Source organism: Lactuca saligna, chromosome 3 (genome assembly GCF_052625555.1).
Source record: "Lactuca saligna cultivar CGN05327 chromosome 3, ASM5262555v1, whole genome shotgun sequence".
NCBI classification, from domain to species: Eukaryota; Viridiplantae; Streptophyta; class Magnoliopsida; order Asterales; family Asteraceae; genus Lactuca; species Lactuca saligna.
Genome location: NC_136419.1, coordinates 214063847 through 214081806, shown reverse-complemented (window position 1 = coordinate 214081806; position 17960 = coordinate 214063847). Strand labels below are relative to the sequence as shown.

General features: G+C 38.6%; 1 pseudogene across 1 annotated transcript; it reads right to left on the bottom strand.

Annotated features, from left to right (window-relative positions):
* Positions 1-10442: 10442 nt before the first annotated feature.
* On the bottom strand, positions 10443-16103 carry LOC145037794 (putative late blight resistance protein homolog R1B-14; annotated as a pseudogene). The gene is made up of 3 exons (XR_013678996.1): positions 15977-16103; positions 13890-15574; positions 10443-11634 (listed from the first exon to the last, which is right to left on the bottom strand). The product of XR_013678996.1 is annotated as a putative late blight resistance protein homolog R1B-14 (transcript).
* Positions 16104-17960: the final 1857 nt, after the last annotated feature.

Below are 17960 nucleotides of genomic sequence, written 5' to 3'. Positions count from 1 at the left end.
CACACCTGCTTCGGGTGTGGGAGGACTGGACACATCCGCCGAGACTGTCCTAACAACAACAATCTAAGAAACGGAGGAACAGGAAGGATGTTGACCATGGGTCAGGGTGAGGCTATTCAGGACCCCTCTGTTGTTACCGGTACGTTTCCCTTAAACCACACTTATGCATGCATCTTATTTGACACCGGAGCGGAGCGAAGTTTCGTAAGCAATAAGTTTAAGCATTTAATAAAACAACTGCCCCAAAAGCTAAATGAAACCTATACGGTGGAAATGGCCAATGGGAAAACCGAATCCACTGGGGAAATCTACACCGGATGTACCCTAACCCTTAATCAACACGTCTTTCAAATAGATCTAATGCCAGTGTCAATTAGGAGTTTCGATGTGATCATCGGCATGGACTGGTTAAGCCCCCACCATGCTGAAATTATGTGCCACGAGAAGGCCGTTCGTCTTCTTCTCCCAAATCACGAAACCCTAGTAATTTACGGAGACAAATCTAGCATGAACCTTTGCCTCGTTTCGTTCATCAAGGCACAAAAATATCTACGAAGGAACAATCTGGCGTTCCTGGCTCACATGGTGGATAAAACCAAGGAGGAGATTAACGTTCGAGACATTCCCGTAGCGTGTGAATTTCCGGACGTGTTTCCTGAAGATCTTCCGGGAGTACCCCCAGAGAGACAGGTTGAGTTTCGAATCGACCTCATTCCAGGAGCAACTCCTCTCGCTAAATCACCCTACCGGCTAGCTCCTGCCGAGATGCAATAATTATCCAGCCAAATCAGCGAACTTTTGGACAAGGGATTTATTCGACCTAGTTACTCGCCATGGGGAGCTCCGGTGCTCTTTGTCAAAAAGAAGGACGGATCTTTTAGAATGTGCATCGATTACAGAGAGTTAAATAAACTCACAATCAAGAACCGCTACCCACTCCCACGAATCGATGACCTATTTGACCAGCTCCAAGGAGCTAGTTATTTTTCTAAAATAGATCTACGGTCCGGATACCACCAACTCAAAGTCCGGGAAGAGGATATTCCAAAAACCGCTTTCCGAACTCGTTACGGACATTATGAATTTGTCGTAATGCTCTTCGGTCTAACGAATGCCCCTGCCGCATTTATGGACCTAATGAATCAAATCTGCCGACCGTTCCTCGACAACTTTGTCATTGTTTTTATCGATGACATCCTCGTCTATTCTCGAAGCAAGGAAGAGCATGGCCAACATCTTCGACAACTCCTAGAAACTCTGCGATCAAAAAAGCTTTATGCCAAACTCTCCAAGTGTGAGTTCTGGTTGCGGAGTGTGAACTTCCTAGGTCATGTAGTCAGCCAAGATGGAATCCATGTGGATCCCTCTAAGGTCAAGGCTGTAGAAGGATGGGCAATCCCGACAACGCCCACAGAAATTCGTCAATTCTTGGGTCTAGCAGGCTACTATAGGAGATTCATTCAAAACTTCTCTAAGATAGCCAAGCCACTTACCTCGCTTACGCAAAAGGGCGTACCATTCAAATGGACAGACAAACAAGAGATTGCGTTTCGGACCTTGAAACAAGCTCTCTGTAGTGCACCTGTGCTATCTCTGCCTGAAGGAACGGAAGATTTTGTAGTCTACTGCGACGCGTCAAATCAGGGCTTAGGTTGCGTTCTCATGCAACGTGGGAGAGTGATAGCCTACGCATCCCGCCAACTAAAGACGCATGAAGTAAACTATACGACCCGTGACCTAGAGTTGGGAGCTGTAGTCTTTGCCCTAAAGATTTGGAGGCATTACCTTTACGGTACGAAGTGCACCGTCTTCACGGATCACAAGAGTCTCCAACACATCTTGAACCAAAAGGAGTTGAACATGAGGCAACGAAGATGGGTTGAATTGCTAAACGATTACGAGTGTGAGATTAAGTACCACTCAGGCAAGGCCAACGGGGTAGCTGATGCATTAAGTCGGAAGGAGTACTCTAATCGTTGTACGAAAACTCTCTCGATAACCATTCAATCTCACCTGGCCACTCAAATTGCAGTAGTCCAGTCAGAGGCCATGAAGACGGAAATTAGAGCAAGCGAAGCATTGCGCGGAATGGAAAAGAACCTGGAGGCAAAGGAGAATGGAGTATACTATTTCATGAACCGTATTTGGGTCCCTAAACTTGGAGGGTTTAGAGATGTTGTTATGAAGGAAGCCCACAAGACGCGATACTCCATTCATCCCGGTTCCGATAAGATGTATTTGGATATTAAACAACACTATTGGTGGCCTAACATGAAGGCGGAAATCGCGACCTACGTCAGTAAGTGCCTTACGTGCGCCAAGGTAAAGGTGGAATACCAGAAGCCCTCAGGATTGTTACAGCAACCGGCAATCCCTGAGTTGAAATGGGAGGGGATTTCTATGGATTTCGTGACCAAGCTACCCAAAACGTCGGATGGATTAGACACCATATGAGTAATAATCGACCGATTGACGAAATCTGCCCATTTCCTGCCAATTAAAGAATCTTACAAGATGGAGAGATTGACGCGTTTATACATTCGAGAGGTCATGAGACTCCACGGAATACCAACATCTATCATCTCGGATAGGGACAGTAGGTTCACGTCACGATTTTGGCAATCACTCCATAAGACGATGGGAACAAACCTCGACATGAGCACCGCTTATCATCCACAAACGTATGGTCAAAGCGAGCGAACCATCCAAACGCTCGAAGACATGCTCCGTGCATGCGTGATAGACTTTGGAAAGTCTTGGGATACCCACCTACCCTTAGTCGAGTTCTCATATAACAATAGTTATCATTCGAGCATCAAGGTGGCTCCTTTCGAAGCACTGTACGGGCGTAAGTGTAGATCACCATTATGTTGGGCCGAGGTAGGTGACACCCAGCTAGCAAAAACACATACATCGAACAAAGCACTAACGGGACTGGAGATCATTCGTGAAACCACAGAAAAGATCGTTCAAATCAGAGCTCGATTACAAGCATCGCGTGACCGACAAAAGAGCTACGCTGATAAACGGTGAAAGCCCTTAGAATTTCAGGTCGGTGATCGAGTACTGTTAAAAGTCTTGCCCTGGAAAGGAGTTATTCATTTGGGGAAGCGGGGAAAACTAAATCCACGATACATTGGACCTTTCGAAATCGTCGCCCGAATAGGTCCGGTAGCATACAGACTGCAACTACCCGCAGAGCTAAACGGTGTACACCCTGTGTTTCATGTCACTAATCTGAAGAAGTGCCTATCAGATGAAACCCTTGGCATTCCTCTTGAAGAAATCAAAATCAATGAAAATCTCCTGTTCGTTGAGGAACCAATCGAAATCATGGACAGGGAGGTGAAGCGTACTAAGCAAAGTCGCATCCCGATCGTGAAAGTACCGTGGAACGCAAAGCGTGGGCCAGAATTCACGTGGGAACGCCAAGACCAAATGAAGCAGAAGTACCCTCACCTATTCTAGCATTCTCAAATCTAGCTTTCAAACAGAATTTCGGGACGAAATTCCCTCTAACGGGGGGATGATGTCACAACTAGAAATTTCGTGTCTTGTAATCACTACATTCAAGTAAAGGTTGAATCAAAAGCTTAAAAGCATGTGTGATACTTATTTAATGACATCAAAAACTTCAATTAAATACATCATGCAAGTGTTGCAAATAGTCAACAACCAATTGGAAACCCTAGAAGTCCTCGTTTAAGTCCATTTTGGACTAGGACTTCCTTATTGGACCCAAATGGACCAATAAACTTCCAATTTGACTATCATGGGCTCTAATTGGACCCACATTAATTTATTTCAACATTTTGGGCCATATTGGGCCTAGAATGAAATAAATTAAAAGTTTTGAACCATGATTAACTTAAACTAGCCCAACCAAGTGTGAAGATCATATTATATTTCTTTTAGATCAAAACTCATCCAACTTAACTTCTATATAGGCTTGAGAGCTTTAAAGCCCAAATCTTTCCGTTTCCATCCAAATTCTCGGCCCAAGGCCCAAATCCAAGAAGAGAAGAGGAAGGGTTGACTAATGCATGCCACCTCTTTATTATATGGTGGTTATCCATGCATTACCCTCCAAACCTCCATGCCATCTCATTTCTCCATGCAACTCTATCTCTCTCCTTCCCTCTTCTTGTTCGGCCATGAGTAACACACACACACACACACCTCACAAACTCTCTCTAGATTACTCAAGAAATCCTCTTTCCTCTCCACACAAAAATCTCGAAAATTAGGAGGCTTTCAAGAGGATATTTCCACAAAATCTTCATCTAAGGTAAGTTTATGCTTGGATCTATGACTTAGATTGTTTGTTTTATCAAAACCTCTTCCTAATCCATGCAAAAAATTGTGATCTTGCATTCTAGAAAACTCCATAAACTCGAAAACTTCATCAAGGGGGCTAGGGTCAAAAATCACCAAGCTTTCTTCCATCCTTTCTTCAAAAACCGAATCAACATCCAAAGGTGAGCTTCATACCCCCTTGTTTTCGGTTTTTATAAGTTTTGTGGGGGAGAATACAAGCAAAGGTGTAGATCTATCATTATGTGTATGCTTTGTATGATTTCTATGCTTATATGTATGTTTTGTATGATTATGATGCTAGATCTAGTTATGAATCACTAAAAACCGAGATATATTTTATGTTAAATTATACTAGCATAAAATATACTACTACATACAAAGTATACTAAGAAAAATAGCTAAGTGGCTTAACAACACTTACTTTGGGCTAAAAACTCACTTTTTTGACATAAAATGTTAAAAATACAAAGTTGAAGGGCCTAAAATGAAATATTTCGAAATCTGATGGGTGAGATGAGTCAAAACAGTCCCCATAATGTATTTTCTGAAAATATACTCTTTTGGAGGATTAAAAACATAAATTTCAAGCTTAATGGGCTAAAAATGACAATTTCAGCCCAATAGGGCCCATTATGCGAAATTTTCTGTTTTGGAGGGCCAAAACTGTGTCTTTCTGTAAAACAGTGGACTAATAATGTTACAAGTACTTTTCAAAGGTTTAAAATGCTTTTCAAATTTAAAAAGGACCAAAGTTGCAAAAATTTTCCAATTGGGGCCAAAATTGTAAAAACTGCGAAAAACGAGGGTTATAACCGAGAAAACTTTAATTTCAGGGACTTAAACTGTTTTCAATGAAAAATATGCTGAAAAATATTAATTTCAATGATTTTTGGTGTTAAAATGTCAAGAAAAATAGTTTAAGGACTAAACCGGAAATAAATTCACCTAAAGGGGTGAAAAAGTAAATTTACAAAATAAAGAGGGATTGTAAACAGAAAATTTTCAATGATAATTCAATACACTCGTTGTGAACAAAGACTGACACTACGACTCTTGATGAATTACAATATACAATGTCACCAACAATCGTTATCAAACGAATTGATTCGGTCTCGAATCAATAACAAATCCAAAACTACTAACACTACAACGCTCAATACACATATGGAACTCTCGGAACTCTATACTCTTGTGGAAATTACTCAATACGTCGACGTACACTCCTTAGGCCCAAAAGTTGCAAATCATGCTTGTTGAGCCTAGCTAGCCCAATGACATGATCTTTAGGCCCAAAGGATACTTGCTTACATGTAGTTGGGTCTAATACGACTTAACCGCGTGTAAAAGGACTTTCAATGGAAAACGTGTTGCTGGTCCCCAAGGGTCCTTCGGTGCTGCTAGTAAAGTCGGGAACTCACGATTGCGGGATGGGCTTCGGGCCCTTCGCAATTGCAATGGTCTTGAACGACGTAGGGAAATACCGAGGATTTCGCACCTTCATTTTTTTCTCATCGGTCGTGGGACTACACAAGTCCGGGAGGATTGAGTTGTGTGAATAAGTGCGAGTGATGCCTAAGGGATCGCTAGTACGGTTGTCAACTGGACGTTTTCATTAACGTACGTTACAAAAATTCACCACCCTCTGTATACTCAATGCCTCCGGAGCTCAACGAACACCTCTAACGTAACGAAATAACAACACATAAACTAAGTAAAGCAAAGTGATAGGAAAACGTCGGGTTTTCCTAGGGTTTTCAACTAGTACACTTACGAACTATATGCCGAATTTCACAACTCGTACGCTTACACATATAGAAAACAAACAAGCATACTCACGGATCTTCACATATTTTTTTTACGCTATACTATTTTCATAAAATATCGGATTTTCTGGTGGTTTTCAAAGTAATACCAACATTGGATTTTAAACATTACTTATGAACTCACCAACATTTCATATGTTGACGTTTTCCAAAATACTTGTATTCTCAGGTAACAGATAAGTGAAGAAAGGACTGTACTCTATGATTGTTTTGCGGTTGTTTAAGTAACAATGAACAATGTATTTTGGGGAATGTAATATTTTGAAACAATGTAACGGATGTAAACACTACCAGTTGTAGTATTCCAATGCTTGGTGATGTATGATGTTATGTTTCATGTATATTCATTGTGATGGTATTCAATTGAGTCACAACAGCCCCCGGACGTTTCCGCCGTCTGGTTCGGGGGTGTGACAAGAAGTTAGCCGACGTGTACGTCTGCGAGATCGTGGCTCGCCATGGGGTTCCGGTCTCCATTGTCTCCGATCAGGATGTTAGGTTTACCTCTCCTTTCTGGTAGAAGTTACACAAGGTGCTGGGCACACGGTTGCACTTTAGCACAATGTTCCATCCGCAGACAGAGAGTTAGAGCGAGCGTACCATTCAGACCCTCGAGGATATGTTGAGGGTGTGCGTCATTGACTTCGGTAAGAGTTGGGATTCCCACCTACCGCTTGCAGAGTTCACCTACAACAACAGCTATCATTCCAGCATTGGCGCCCCGCCTTTCGATCTGTTGTATGGACGGAGATGTCGCACCCCAGTTTGTTGGGGTGAGGTCGGACACAGGGTGATGGGACAGACAGAGGTAGTCTTGTAGACTACCGAGAAGATTCATCAGATTAGGCAGCGACTGTAGACTGCCAAGTGTCGACAAAAGAGTTACGCTGACAAACGTTGATCTGAGTTGGAGTTTCAGGTAGGCGATAGGGTACTCCTGAAAGTCTCACCCTGGAAGGGTGTGATCCGCTTCAGTAAGAGGGGGAAATTAGGTCCCCGTTACATCGGACCGTTCAGGATCATTGCTAGAGCTGGCAAGGTGGCTTACAGGCTAGAGTTACCAGAGGAGCTTAGTTAGATCCACAACACTTTCCATGTTTCGCAAGGTCGACTCTTCGAGTCATATGAAGATGGTCATGAACTCGACGAGTCCAATGGAGATTGCCTTGGGCTCGACGAGTTAGTCGAATAACTCAGTGAGTCGGCTAGGGTTTTCCCAACCTTTGGACACGTACGAACTTGACGAGTTATAGGGAAACTCATCGAGTTATAGGGAAACTCTTCGATTCAACCAAGGATTTCACGACTTCTTGAGTTCAGGAAGGACTCGACTAGTCGGTGAACTGCACTCGACGAGTCGCGTCAGCATGGACTGTTGACTTTGACCAAGGGTTCACTAGTTGGCCTCTGGGGGTATTTTGGTAAATTGGAAATTTATGGAAAAAAGGTTTTTATGGTGATTATAGGTGGTGGAGTTCGTGTTGGTGATTCGAGAGTTTGATCCTATCACTTCAATGTGACATCGTGAGGTGAGTTCTCATCACTATATCAATAGGGTCTACGGCACCAAGGTCGACCCTTTATGATTTACATCCTGGTTTAGGATGGTTGGTATGTTAGATTACGTCCTGGTTTACGCTGGTTGCTATGCTAGTAGTCTGTTAGATTGATATCCTGGTTGTAGGATGGTTGCTATGTTAGAGATCGGTTAGATCTGTATGACTATCTGTTATTGCATGCTAGCGTATGATATTTATGTGCACATGTTTATTGGTTTGGGGAAAGGGTTGAGGCAGGTCCTGCTGTGTGCAGTAGGCCAAGACACCCTGGGCGGACCGGGTAGACTGTAGGCTCGGATCGGGCAAATCTCGTCAAGCCGAAGGCCCAACGAGCGGTCCGGATAGGCTGAAGGCCCCGATGAGGGCGATCCAGGCGTGTTGAGGGCTCGGAGAGCGGTCCAGATAGACTGAGGACCGGAAGCCGGTCCAGTCAGATTGATGGCGCATTATGCATGATGTATATGTTTGCTTGTAGGTTTATATGATATGGTTATATATATATGGCGTTGGTATTTTGGGGGTAACTCACTAAGCCTTTGAGCTTACATTTATCGATTATTGTTACAGGTACTTCTGATGATCGCGGGAAGGCGAAGGCATGATCGTACAACTCCTCACCTTTTATGATTTCATGAGTTGATTATGGGATACTTTGACAATATTCTAGTTTGAAAATAAGTTTTGTAATAACCATGTGTTTTGAAATGTTTTAAAAAGTTTAAATTTAGCATGATTCTTTTTTGGGTGTTATATAAAATATATGATCTTACTTGCCCTTTCTTGGCCGATCAAAGCCCATGTCTTTAATCCTACGTATGAAACCAAAAGACAAATTAACAACAATAGAAAGTTAGGGTTTTTACCTTAAGGATAGGAAAGAAGAGAAAAATGGTTCGTCAATTACAATGGTGGTTGTGGATATAATGGCTAAGGTTTTAGAGAGATAATGGAGAAAGAGAAGGTTTTTGTGATGGTGTCATTTTGATGACATCGAAGATCATGGTGATGACAACGATGTCAAGGGTTTATGGTGACAAAGAGGGAGAAGGTGGAGGATTATGGTGACATTTGGTTGAAGGAAAAAGAAAATCAGTGGCTAATGGTGATTAAAAATAGACGAACCATGAGTGGTGGTTGAGTTGATGGAGGAATGGCGATGACGACTTGAATGAGCCATGGTGAAACATATGGAGATCGAGAGAGAGGAGGCGTCGAGAGTGAGAAGATAGGTGGTGGTTAAATGGTGTGTTTGGTAATGGGCGTATGAAAGCTTTTAGCTTGTAGCTAAAACAAAAAACTTTAAATTCAAAAGCTATTTCAAGTAGCATTTAACAAAAAGCTTTTTTATAATTGGGCAAATTGACTGATTTACCCTTTTTTAAAATTAATTATGTGTTTCAGATATTTCATTTTATATTGTTTTATAAGTTTTAAAAGTTTTCATCTATTTTTTCATATATAGACACACACACAGAGACAAAACATGTACAAATTATGGTGTGTTTGGTTACGGGCTTATGAAAGCTTTTAGCTTGTAGCTAAAACAAAAAACTTTAAATTCAAAAGCTATTTCAAGTAGCGTTTAACAAAAAGGTTTTTTATAATTGGCAAATTGACTTATTTACCCTCTTTTAAAATTAATTATGTGTTTCAGATATTTCATTTTATATAGTTTTATAAGCTTTAATAGTTTTCATCTATTTTTGTCGAATACTCATATATAAATGAAAGCTACACCTTTCATCTTCTAGCCACCAGCTAGTTTTCTCGTAGACGCCATTTAACTTTTAGCAAAAAACTCAATTTTAATAAAAAGTTCCGTTCAAAAGTACGAGCTTTTAAAATATATAATAATTACCAAGATATGGTATAATATTTTTTTTCATGGATTTTGTTATTTCTGAAAAATAATAATTACTCTTTTAACTAAATTTACCACCATCATCACCATCTTCACGTCCACCGTTATCTACTTGTTTCCGGTAGTTAAAATGTCCACCATTATCACCAATGGAATGCACACAAATTGACAACGTAAGTTGGAAAAAAGGTTAATACCGTAGATTAATGATGTCATTGGAGATTAATGATGCCATTGATATATAAGGATGAAGGGGGTTGGCTTGTGGTGGATGTAATGCCCACCGAGGTGTGTAGAGCGACTCTCCATGTTTGGAAGCTTCGAGCATGGGTTCTACTTCCATGGTGTAGGTGACTGCCTTCTTCATCCGGACTACATTGACTTAATTATTCTTATTTTTTTTTAAATATGAATGACTTTTATAATTTTGCAAATTGACTTAATTATCTTTTTTAATTAATTTTTAGAATTGTATTTTTTTTTGTTTTACATTAAGCTTTTACACACGTGCTCTTTTATGTAATTTTTTACATTTCCAAAGCTTCTGGTTGTCAAACACTTATATAACAAATAAAATCTAAAAGCTTCCGGTTAACAATTACCGGCTAGAGTTACCAAACACACATTTTGTATGATACTAATATAGTATCACCTCTAGTTTTGTATTTCTATTATTCACCAACAACATTCTTCGATATGGGACACCTCTGACCCCCTTAGAATCAGTCTCTACAACTAAAGACATTTTGATATAAAGTAACATAAAAATTGATACTTTTTTTTTTGATACATCATTGAAAACCCGATACATATCATTATAACTACAATCATAAAACAATTACTACACATGACAAGGCTAAATAAAAACTACATTAACAAAGCTTATTGGCCCTCGATCAAACCATATAGAAAAAATCGTCAAGACAAGATGCATAAATTACCAGAAGCAAAACATTGTAAAACAGACGAATGGATCGTGAAGTTGTAGTCTTCATCATTCCTACATTATTATTATATGTGTATTATAAATTGGAGTTGATGCTACTATTCGGGAGGATAAATTACGAGCTTAAACCCATGACTTGTGACAAACATTTGTTGTTGCATTTTCTTTTGTTGTTGAATTAAACGAGCAGAATCTACTACAGAAGGTGTATGACACAACTCCAAACTCTTTAGTGCAGATACCTCTGCCAAACCAACAGGAATACCCAACAAGTTGCTACATTGTTCAATAACAACATGTTCTAGTCTCGGGAAGTGATGACCCAAAGCCTTCCATACAACCAAATCAGTCTTCCTAGTTTGCAACACTTTAAGCAGCCAAAAACCCCTATCAAGAGCATCCCATTCAGCTCCCTTGAATGCATACACCTTTAGTTTAAGCACTTGAAGATGTCGCAACATCCCTATCGTAGACATATGCTTCCAATCCAATAAAGTGTCTGATAAATTCAACTTGTTTAAATTTGGAGGGAATTTGTAGAGTGAAGGAAGACCCCGAAGTTTACCTTAAGGTGGCGGACGTGGGAAAGTGTCGTTTAATAATTTTAATTTTTCAAGGTTATCAAGCTTAGCAAAATTGTCGAACAAACTTGGAGTACAAGTAATTCTAGATCTCTTTTCCTCCATGAGTAATGAAAGTTTTCCACGAATTCCAAGTTTTTTAAGATTGGGAGTTCTCGCTAAGATGTTTTCAATGCAACTATCGGGTGAAATCGCGGAGATGGTTTGTATGTTTCTTTGTACAAACGAGTATTCGTTATCCATATGTCAACTTGAATGTCAAGATCACGTGATGTTGTCTCAACAATTAAAGATTGAAGACTCCATAATTTTGAAATCGATGGAGGAACAACTTTAAAATTGCCAAAAAGCGCGATGTAGCGAAGATAAACGAGTTGTGTGATTTCAATCGGGAATCGGGAAATGTTTATTGACATCATGTCTATAACTCGAACCAATTTAAAAGATTCATGGATGAAGGACGTATGTTCTCGAGATAATTCCTTTTCCTCACAAGGAAAACAAAGAAAAGAACGAACGTGGGGTCTGTAGAATGTAAACCTGCAACCTTTTGTTTACTATATACAAACAAAGATAAAAGAAGGAGAGATTAAATAAACAATGACAAACTAAATACTAATCATCCTAAAAACCAGGTCATGAAGGACCTTTTCTACGCAACATGCATACATGATCTCCATACTAAAACTCTACACCCCTTCTTTATTGAAAACAAACATATGCCTTATATAGGCCTTACACACCACGTGATAAAAAAAGAAAACAAACTAAATACTAATCATCCTAAAAACCAGGTCATGAAGGACCTTTTCTACGCAACATGCATACATGATCTCCATGATACCCATGCATATCGGTCAAAGCTATGAGCCATTATTTTTTTATTCAACTCAATCTTCCACATCAAGATTATACCCAACAATCACCCCCCTAATCTTGACAGTAATCTGATTCCTCAAAGCAGTGCTGGCTCATCATCATCTTGAATCATATTAGCTTCTTCTTCCTTTATTTCTTTCTTAGGACACTCAGCTGCATAATGTCCATATTCTTGACAATTATAACATTTAATATGTCTCTTGTCTCGATACATACCTTGCTCCATTCGATCTTCATAGCTTTGGAACCGACCATCTCGACCTCTGCCACGACCTCTTCCTTGACCCCGACCTCTTCCTTGTCCAGATTGATCTTGATTGAAGTTACCACGTTTGGTTCTCTCTTCCCATTCTTCTTTTGACAATAAAAGTTTGTTTTGATTTTGGTCATTATCATCTTCATCAAGAACCTTGATTCTCTCTTCATATGCCTTCAACCTTCCCACAGCTTCCTCAAGTGACATGTCCTCTATCTCGGAGTATTGCTCAATCGATGCAACAATCTGCAAAAACTTCTTAGGAACTGAATTTAGTAGTTTTCTTACCACTATCTCATCCTCCAAGCTAGACCCAAGACTCTTGAATTTGGATGCAATTTCACTAAGTTTCCCCGAAAACTCATCGATCGTGTCACCCTCTTTCATCTTCAACATCTCTAGCTCGGTTCTAAGTGTTTGCAGTCTCGCCTTTTGAACTCTTTCGGCTCCCAAATACCGCACACGAAGCGCTTCCCACACATCTTTTGCATCCTTATGCTTAGCCACTTGAAGCAATATATCTTCAGGTAGAGTTTGAAACACAAATGCTCTTGCCATTAGTTTTTTCTTTGCTTCCACCACCCTTCCCGTTTCCGGATCAACCGCTTCCCATAAACCATATGCTTGTAGGATCGACTCCACCATAATCGACCAACTTGTATAGTTTGTAGCTGTTAACTTGGGGCATTGCAGCGGGATACTTTGATTGCTCAAGGGTACAATCTGACTTGAACCTCCCGGGTTTGTTGCTGGCATCTTCTCTTACTTCACCTTTCTTCTTGTACAGGACCAAACAATTCAGATCACACACACAGATCACACATATCTGAATTATTTTCGATCTCTTTTTTTTTCTTCAAACTATCCACACACACTTGTAGGTGCACCACAAATCTTGTTTTCTGATCTTCTTTTCCACTTTGACTAACTTCTTCACGCAGATTGGCTTCCCCACACAGGTTAGCTTCACCACACAGGTTTCTTTTCTTCTTGGTTCACCCAGAACTTGGATTCAGCACACAGCTTTCCTTCAACTCTCACAACACTCAATCACACAGTTTTTCTTGGTTGAACTCGTTCAGCACACAACCTCTCTCTCACACAAATTAATCTCACACAGATTGTTGTTAAAAAAAAAACTCTCTTCACACAGATTCTTGGATTATAAACTCGACTCACACAGAGCTTCGGCTCACACAGAACCGCAACAGCAACAGATTCACATAGAACCTCTTCAAAGATCCCACGTGTTGAGCCTAGGGCTCTGATACCAAATGTAGAATGTAAACCTGCAACCGTTTGTTTACTATATACAAACAAAGATAAAAGAAGGAGAGATTAAATAAACAATGACAGGAGAAGTACTAAAACTCTACACCCCTTCTTTATTGAAAACAAACATATGCCTTATATAGGCGTCCTGAAGTACTAAAACTCTACACCCCTTCTTTATTGAAAACAAACATATGCCTTATATAGGCCTTACACACCACGTGATAAAAAAAGAAAACAAACTAAATACTAATCATCCTAAAAACCAGGTCATGAAGGACCTTTTCTACGCAACATGCATACATGATCTCCATGATACCCATGCATATCGGTCAAAGCTATGACCCATTATTTTTTTATTCAACTCAATCTTCCACATCAAGATTATACCCAACAGGGTCCACAAGGTCTGGAGTGAATAAAGTTCATGACATGTGAATGAACACAAAGACGTCGGTGATAAGGGATTATTAGCGAATTTGAATCTAGAATTTGATGCCCTTTGATTACTTCCAAAAACTTTTCTTCTGAAGCTTCTTTGAGGCATAAATCGCGTAACATATCATGAACACGACATGTTTTAATCCTTCCATTTGATCTCCTCTTAGCAACTAATATCAGATTGCGTTCAACAAGATCTTCCAAATAATCTTCCGCTAAATCCTCCAAACAATCTTGACCTTTCTGTTGAATAAACCCTTCTGCCACCCATAAATTTAGCAGTTTCCAAACGGGTATCGGGAAATCTTCAGGAAAACCACCGAAATAAATGAAACACACCTTTAAATGATCAGGTAAATGCTTATAACTTAATGCTAATACATTCATGCATTGTTTCGGATCTCTTGCAACATACGAACTAACACTTTCGGCATCTTTTTTCCACAAATCACGCGTCTTATCTTTCTTCAATAAAAGCCCAACAACTACCACAATCGCAAGAGGTAATCCGTAGCATTTTCTAGCAATCGTTTCACCAAGTTCAACAAGCTCAAATGGACAACTTCCTCTTCTGAAAACTTTTGTAGAAAGCAGCTCCCAACTTTCATCATCATTCAGAAACTTCAAATGATGTGGGAGGCTATCGGGGTTTGCAATTAAAGCCACATCTGTGTTACGACTAGTTAATAGGATTCTAATTCCATAGTTTTGGTTTGGAAATGCCATTTTAAGATCATTCCATGCATCTGGGGTCCACACATCATCGAGCACAACTAGATATCTTCGACCATTTAAATGTTTGTATATTTCTTCAACCAACATTTCCTCATTCAGTTTATACATTTGTTCAGAAGGATAATCAACAACTGAAGTTAATATGGCAAGAAGTAATTCCTTTTGGTTGAATTCTTGAGAAACATAAACCCAAGAATGCACAAAGAAGTGAAATTCAATGGCGGGATCATAGAACACCTTCTTCGCAAGAGTTGTTTTCCCAAGTCCACCCATACCCACAATCGACACAACTTAAAGCAACTCGGAGATATTAGTGAGTCGACTCACTAACTCTTTTGTCTCTTCATCAAAACCAACAACATTGTCTTCCTCAATCATGGGTTTTCTTCTTTGTGATGAACAAGAAGCTCTGTTTGAAGATTCGACAGTGTAAAGAGCTTCAATGCCAAACATCTTGTTGTCGTAAATCTCCTTCACTTTTGTCTTGATGGATTCGATATCTTTTGCAACAGATCGAAGCTTTGTGGGGTAATCAAATACGTGGATGATTCTACTGAAGGTGCTTCTCTCTTTCTGCATGGCTGAGTTAACTACAAATGTGTCAATGATGTCTTATGCTTCGTAAGCTACATCTCTGATTTGTCTCACTAATTCTCTTACATATTCATATTCGTTACATTTCTCTTTTGCATCTTTGAGAAATGTATTCATCAAACTGAGTTCTCTGTATAGAGAATCAACTTGGCCCTTTACTCCATATATTACATCCGAGTTGTAGAGTAGCAGTTGCTTCAAATTCTCCAACAGAAATTCAACCACAGCATCTGCCATTTGAGATCTTTATAGATTAATTAATCCCTTTCTTTCTTTTACAGGTACAATTCGTTATGGTATAGACTTGGATCTGCAACAATAGGAAAATAAAATCATGATGAATCTTGCTTTTAAGTTCTAAGGAAGGAGACGACGACAAGATCTTGATACAAACAAGATAAATTGAGAAATTGAATTACTGCTATCAACTGCACAATCGCGTCCAAAATCATATGTGAAAAAGGCGGAATCCATGACTACCTTTGACTCCATAAGTCAAAGTTTAGTGGATATAAATACAATCAGCCATAAGAATTCAACTGTTGCAAATTTCCACAGCTATCAACACGGAAATGATGAGAAATTATCAAACAATCCAACATCCGGAAGGTTAAAAGTAAAGTACGAATCGAAGTATATAATCAGGTATTGAAGTGAAGAGCATTAGATGCAATCAATAAGCTGTACTCAAACAGAAGGAAAAAGCACAAACCAGATCGATCATTCGTAGACGTTACTCTTTTCATGGAAATTAGCCATCTGTGTGTTGTGTTTGATCATGGAAGATGGAGAACGGCGTCGACCGAGCGTTGACTGTTGAGTGTTTTTAAAAGTTATTCACTCCATATAATCCGTCTATGATTGGAGACGCATATTAATAATATTTTAGAGTGAAATACAAAAATGGTACCTAAGCTTTACCAAAAGTTGCAAGATTGGCACCTTCTTTTGCTATTTTCCCATATAAGTCCCTAAGTTTAATCTCTCTCTCTCTCTCTCTCTCTCACTCTCTCTCTCTCTCTCTCTCTCTCTCTCTCTCTCTCTCTCTCTCTCTCCCTCTCTCTCTCTCTCTCTAAATATTCTAACTTCACCACTTTCTTTTAGCTCCCTAACATAAAAACCTTTTTAAAATCATATTGTACGGTAACGGTGGAAAATGTAGGGACGGACCTAGGGGTGGTTGACGGTGGCACCGATAACCCTTAACTTTTCCGGCCGCAATGGAAAAATTTTCAAAAATTTTCGAAATTTTTATTTTTTCTACTACCGTCCAACCCCAAACTCTCATGTGCAACCCCTACTATAAAATCCTGCATCCGTCCCTAGGAAAATGATATCAAAATGATGCATAAACGATAAAATGAATATGGGTAATGTATATGGTAAGTTTTTTATTGCAACATTTTGTATGTTTGATGAAACGTCATCCTGTTTTAAAAATTGTTTAGACCCGTTTTACTCGTTTTTTGTTTTTTGTTTAAGAAAGTTAGTTTTAATGCAATTGTTACTCCTAATATACATGAAAACTTTGACTTGAATGATAAATTTGATCTCTATTACGGAGCAAATGTTTATAATGAAACGTATGGAAATATGGACATTGCTTGAGATATTTTTGATGCCACAAAAGATGATGTAGAAGTTCTCGGCGAGAATGACCGCGGTTTTCAACGCGACTGTGAAGAGATAGATGATTTCAGTCCCGTTTGATACACATCTTTTCAGGTCCAAATAGATCTTTCTGGCTGAATGGACCGGAAAGACTGTTTGATTTGCACAAAAAAAAAAATGTCTTTCCCGGTAAGATATGCCTTTCTCAGAAAGCCCCAAAATCATATTATTCTGGCTGAATGGGCTAGAAAGACAATTATACACCAAACTCCGCCTCTTTCTTTCTTTTTTGGATTTTTTTTAAATAACTTTTTTTAAATTTATTTTTTTATTTTTTATTAATTTTTTTCATCATTCAGTATAGTCAATCAGATACATAATCAAATAGCATGGTTTCTTTTTCAGTCAGAAAACTTTCCCAAACAGCACTTTACCGGACAACACTTTCCCAGACAGAAACTATCAAACATGACCGAAGTTGTTGTTTGTTAAAAATAAGAGTGTGGCTTCTATGAGTTTATTAGGAGTTAGGGTTGAACTTTCTTATATATATATATATATATATATATATATATATATATATATATATATATATATATATATATATATATATATATATATATATATATATATATATATATATATATATACATACTAGGTGAACGCTCGCGCGTTGCGCAGAAACACTTATATAGTTGAAGTATTTACAAATATATGTTTTTTAATGCAACAATAACGTTGTTATTAAATTTAATATACTAAATTGATATAATATATTGATTATTTTGAATTATATGATAATATATACATCTATTGTAACTTCATAATTTCATTTGTTTGAATAACATCTACCAACGAGTTACACATAAATAAAATTAAATATAATATATGGTTTAATGTTATTTATAGTTGTTGTTATTATTAATTAATTTTTTAAAATTTATCTGCTTAATGTTTTAATTTATATCATTATAATTATTAAAAACACCGAACATTATTTTTTGATTTTAAAGGTAACAATATAATAATTTATATAGAGTTATTTTTAACTACTGTTTTTGTAACTATATATATATATATATATA